The sequence below is a fragment of the Pipistrellus hanaki genome, assembly GCF_964339955.1.
Source record: "Pipistrellus hanaki genome assembly, chromosome: 3".
Classification (NCBI taxonomy): Eukaryota; Metazoa; Chordata; class Mammalia; order Chiroptera; family Vespertilionidae; genus Pipistrellus; species Pipistrellus hanaki.
In genome coordinates, this window is record NC_140505.1 from 140,088,141 (window position 1) to 140,094,190 (window position 6,050).

The window sequence follows — 6,050 nt, forward strand, 5'->3', positions numbered from 1 at the left end:
TTGCCCCCAGCCCGTTTCTATCCATCTCCCACACTCCATGATCCCACACCCCTGCCTGCCTCCTCTCTCCACACCCCCCTCTCCCCCACTGAACTGGGTCAATGGCACTGATTATGTGCCATGTGCGGGTCTAGGTGCTTTGGAGAAGACAGAACTTTATTGGTTAAAAAGGTTGGCGCCATGGAGGGTTTTGAGCTGAGAACATCATCTGAGCCTTGGTTTAGGATGAATTTGCCTGCACTGAGTAGGGTGAATTACAGAGAAAGCAAACACTCTTTTTCATTTCTTCTCGCCCTCTCCAACTGTGTGGGGATATATATATATATATATATATATATATATATATATACACATACATTTTTTATTAATTTCAGAGAGAGGAAGGGAGAGAGAAACGTCATTGATGAGAGAGAATCATTGATCGGCTGCCTCCTGCACGCCCTATATGGGGATGGAGCCCAAAACATGGACATGCACCCTGACCGGAAATGGAACCATGACCTCCTGGTTCATAGGCCCACGCTCCTTGGCGGGGCCACACCAACTGGGCCTTGCTCTCCAACTGTCTACCTCCCACTCTTCATCTTCACAGGCTTGCCCACCTGCCCACCCTCCCATGAATCTCCTCTCCTTCCTTCAGGTTTTCTTCCCTGTACCCCTTACCTCCCCTTTCTCCTTTCAGCCCCACCCCTTTCCTCGGAACATCTGTAAGCAATCCGCTTGGGGGGTAGGGTTGAGAGCAGGCTGGGTGTGAGGGTGTGGCGGAGAAAAAGGGCTGAGCTGGTAGTAAGGGTTTAGAGCTCCATCCCACCTTTTTCTCCCCCAGCCACTCAGCTCCCTACCCAAACCCCAAACTTCCCAGGCCCATCTCTACCACACATTTCTCCTCTATCTTAGACCCCTGAAGGCCCCAGCCCTACCATTCTGTCAGCTGGCACCCTCTAGTCAAACCTGTCTCAGAGCCTGGGACACAGCGGTCTCTGGTCTCTGAGCTGCTGGACAGCTATTGAAAAGGCTCTGAGCCAGAGGGTCGGACATCTCCTCCCCTTGGTTTCTCCCCTTGGGGTTTGTGAAATCCAGTCAAGGATTGAGGCCAGAGATGATAAGAGATGGAGGCTCAGAAGGCATAGCCATTAAACTTGCGCTGCAGATAAGGCAGGAAACCCAATTTTGGTAAATTAGACCCAGAAATAAAACACTTGTGCCCACCCAGTGTGGCTCAGTGGTTGAACATCTACCTATGAACCAGGAGGTCACAGTTCAATTTGGGATCAGGGTACATTCCTGGGTTGCAGGCTCGATTCCCAGTAGGGAGCATGCAGGAGGCAACCAATTGATAATTCTTCCTCATCATTGATGTTTCTGTCTCTCTCTCCCTCTCCCTTCCTCTCTGAAATCAATGGGGGGGGGGGGGGGAATACTATATATATATATATATATATATATATATATACACTCTTTTAAGGCTTGGTTCCCCATCTCCTCAAGCCAAAGCTGTGGAAAAAAGAGAGAGCTTTGCTCCTCAAGAGTGCTCCATATCAGTAAGCCTGAATCTCAGCCCCAGAGACTTCCCATTTTACCCCGAGGGGCTGGCTGCTGGGGACCCCTGGATCCCTTGCAGAGGCCACTGTACCCCCACTTACCTCCTAATTCTGCACTCCAAATGGCTAGGTCTCCCTGAGGGGAAGGGCAGGAGGGTGGACCTGTTCTTAGCCCTGTGCGTGATCCTGGAAAACGAAGTGCTCATTACCAGGCGCTGATGGACAGGGAGGAATTTGCAGCTGAGGAAGGAGTGTGTGTGTGTGCGTGTGTTTGTGGGTAGAAGGGTGAGAAGTGCCAGAGGTCGAGAGAACACTTAGGCCTGTTCATGAAGAGCAAAGAGGGACATGCTGGTTCCCATCCCCAACCACAGCAAATATATCATTGTGATAAGGACAAATGGCACACTGAAGCTGTACACACACACACACACACACACACACACACACACACACACACACCCTGGTCCCCACCCGATCAGAGACGCCGTCACTTCTATAGTCAGAAAGAGATGAAGCTAGTGAAAAAGTCTTGCCGTCCTCCTGGCCCTTGCCAATGCCCTAACTTCCTGTCTGGGGTTGGTAATCCTTCCTCAGAGAGGACTGGAAATGGCAGGCAAATCGTGGGGGTGAGTGAGAATGCCTGTCTCCTCCTCAGAGCCTCCCAGGCTCGCTCAGATGTGTATTGAGAATCCTGATGCTCCAGGTCCCTCTCTGATGGGCTCCAGATGTGCTTACATCTGCGAAGACCATCCCAGGAAACTGATGCTCCGGCCACAGCTCCCACCCAGGAAGATCTCTCCTCCGGTTTCCAGGCCCTGGAGCCCAGGAGCTCCAGGCCCTCCTCTCCTCTCCCAAGGTAGGTCCGTGGCCGCCAAGAGAGAAAAAGAACAGAGAGAAATGGGGGGGGGGGGGCAGCAAATCCAATGATGTCAGCGCTAGGACGCCCCAGAGAATCCTACTTCCTTTTTAACTTCCTATCTGGGATTGTTACATTCTATTGCCGAATTCTGTTGCCAAGAAAGCAAACTAGAAAAACTGAAGAGGGTCTGGAAGAGCAGGCACTAGCTGGAGTAGGGGAAATTCCTTCTCATTGATCTGCTTGCTTTGGACCCCTGGGTCTTATAGTTTTTTACCCCCGTGTCCCCTTAGCCCTGTCCCTCTCCAGTCAGTGCCCTTCCCCTAATCCCTGTCCTGCCGTCCCTCCTTAGCTGAGCCCGGCCTGGAAAATCTCCCAGTTTGGTCCTTAGAGAGAGAGCAGGGTCCCGGAGCACCCAGTGAGCCCAAGCAGCTCGTCCCCCAGGCCTGATCTTGCCACCCTGGAGAACATCCTTCATCCTTCCCCCTGCGCTCTGAGCAAAGTGGGGGTGGGAAGGGGAGGGAGTTGGGGTTTATTTTAGGTCTGGGACATGGGGTCAGACAGGAAGTTTAAGTTCTGGCTGGTGACTCACATATGATGGAGCCATCAGTTTCCCCAGACTGAGACCTTGAGTCAGGGCAGCAACAGAACCCCAGGGTTCAAATGACCCACTCCTGTACTTTCCAATTACTCTCTCTTAGACACACACACACACACACACACACACACACACACACACGGCACTGCCCCAGCTTCAGCTGGCTCTGGACCCAGACTCCCGGGATAACTGGGCTCTTGTTCTCCTTCCAGGAATCCCCTTGCAGCTCTATAATCTTCCATTAGCAGCCCGCCCTCCTCCCTCTTCCCATTCATCACCCCACCACAGGGCAGGAGTGGGACCCCAGGCCCAGAGCCAGGAGCCACAAGCCAACAAGCCCCTCTGGCCCCTTTGTCCAGCCAGCTCTTCCCAGTCTTTTTTGTGGCATCTCATACGGACGTATGATGTGTACAGTCCCCTGGGATAAGCAAGAGAGGTCGCTGTGGCCAGAAGCCACCAGCCCGGGGCCTTTGCCGGCTGCGGGGACTGAGGGGATGGACGAGATCTCAGCACACCTACACCCTGTTTGTACAGCTACTACACCCCAGCTGGGAAGTTTAATTTCATGAAGATTTCACTCAGCTAATGCCACCCAGCCAGGTTTTTCACAGGCTCAACAAGGCCTGTTCCTGAGAGCAAGACAGCCAGCTTCAGAATTTCCAGGCATTTGAGGATCTAAAACACATGTGTCAAACACAAGGCCCGCGGGCCAAATCCAGCCCGCCAGGCCTTGCAATGTGGCCCGCACCGCGCTGTCATCACTGCACTCCGCTGTCAGTTTATGACATTATCAGTTTATGACTGTTCAGTAAACCATTCTGCCAGCGATTTAGGCTGGATTTTAGATTTTGGCCCCTTCTCTGATTGAGTTCGACACCCCTAATCTAAAAGAAGCATCGAGCCTCAGTCCAGAGTAATCACGTGTACACACACACACACACACACACACATTTCCATCCGGTTCCAGAGGATGGATGGACTGTGCACCCAATCTTCCCTCCACCCCACACTGGGAATGAGGGACCTGGGTTAAAAATCTCTGCTCCACAATATCCCCCCACCCCCTATAGGAACCCAGCCTGGTTTGGGGGACTCAACTAGCAGTGCCTCGGGAAAAGCACCAGGCTTTGAAAGCCACTGGGAATGAACTTGGATTCCATCTCTGCCCCTTTACTTCTGTTGATCTCGGCTGGGCCCTTCATTCTCTGGGACTCAGTTTCCCCACGGTAAAACGGAGATCATAACACTTTTAGTGCTAGATAGTTGGGAAGATTAAAGGGGATAAAGGCAGGTTACAGGTCCAGGCCAGAGCCAGGCAGGTGGCACATGCTAAATAACACTATTAATCCTCCCACCCAGTTGGAGCTCAGCACGGCTCCTGGCTTCCGGGTGTGCACCTCTATGGAAATGTCTATGGAAATTCACTCTCTGGTTCCGAAGCTCCAGCCTCTGGGCAGGCAGGCTGGCGACAGCAGGAGCCTGGTGAGCGTCCCGCCCTTGCCCTGCACCCCTTCTGCCCCTCTGTCAAGCGGGCCGTGATTAGTAACAGTCTGTCACCACAGCAAATCATTCCTCCTGAGAGATGGAGAGGCAGAGGTTACCGGAGAGGCCATGTCCTAGAAAGAAAGCAGAGACACTTGGGAGACACACCGGCTGGGTCAGAGACAAGCTGAGAGATACACAAGACAGGAAAAAACTGAGAGACGATGGAGCCTCTCGAGGGCCATGCGCGGAGAGGAGAAGGCATTGGGCTTAGAGTCCAAATGCTTCGGTTCTAGACTCGCCACGGACTGGCCGGCCACGTGACCTTGGACCAGTCACTTTGTTCTACACCCACTTCCTCCTCCTGAAGCGGGGCTGGTGACCTCTTGGGACCCTCCTGGCTGACCTTCCCGGGCAGCTTCCAGCCCCGGAGGGCAATGCCGAAGCAGCTCCAGCTAGGAGGAAACCTCGAGTCCAGGCCTGGCCTGGAGCAGGCCTGGTGAGAGGGAAGGCAAGAGGTGTTGGGGCAACTGGGAGAGGACTTATAAGGGCAGAGAGAGCCAAGAGAGGAGGGATGCTGGAGAGAGTGGAGAAGCCAGCCAGAGAATGACTAAGGGGCTACCCGTGTAAACAGGAGCAGGGAATGGACAGGGAGGGGGCCTGTTTGAGTTGGCCAAGGCTGGGGGGGCGGTGGAGCTGGGAAGAGGCCTGGAGTAGGACGCTATGTCCCCGGTCCCCCACCAAGGCCCCTGGGAGGGGCTGAGTCACACACCTCCCTCCTCGCGCCCCGCCCCCCTCTGCCCCGAGCTCCTAAGTCCAGGAAAAAGCTAAAGAGCCTGTGCCTAGGCCGAAGAGGAAGAGAACCGGGTTCCCACGTGTGTGCTTTGCTGGACTGCACAGCAGCCAGGCCTCAGCTCCTCTCTTCCCAAAAGGGCTCTCCGCCCTTGGCCAGAGCAGTTTCTGCCTTAGAGGTTATCTTTGTGGTGGGGCTGGCTGAGGGTCCTGACCCAGAGGTGGCTTGCGGCCCTCACCTCAGAAAACACCGGGACCTGCATATGTGAGCGTGGGCTGGGGGCCAGCATCACCCCACAGGCTAACCGGCTGGCTTCTCCTTGGCTCTAGAGACGGGCTTTTAGGAAAAGGGGGAGGGGATGGGGGGAAAGCTGGGTGATCTGGGACAGAAAGTAGAGCAGCAGAACAAAACTCAAAGCGGAAGAAAAAGCACTGATTATGGGCACTTTTCTTTTGAGTCCCTGAGGGCAGAGGCCTGGGGAGCAGAGGGAGCGGGGCTTGATTCGGAGAATTATGGTTCTGGAGGGAAAGAAGTCCTGGAGGGGACGGGCAGGAAAGGAGAAGAGGTTAGGAGCGGATCTAGGCCCCTAGGTCCCCCTCCCCCAGACTGAGATAAAGACTAGAATCCTGAAAGGTGATCTCATTACGCCGAGCCAGGGGTGGAGGAAGGGGTGGGCAGGGGGTCGCCGCCTTCCCTCGCTGCAGAGTTCCTTCCTCTACTTCCCGGGGGATCTGGGAAGAATGGGGTGGCCCCTTTGCAAGATAACACCCCCCTCGTCCC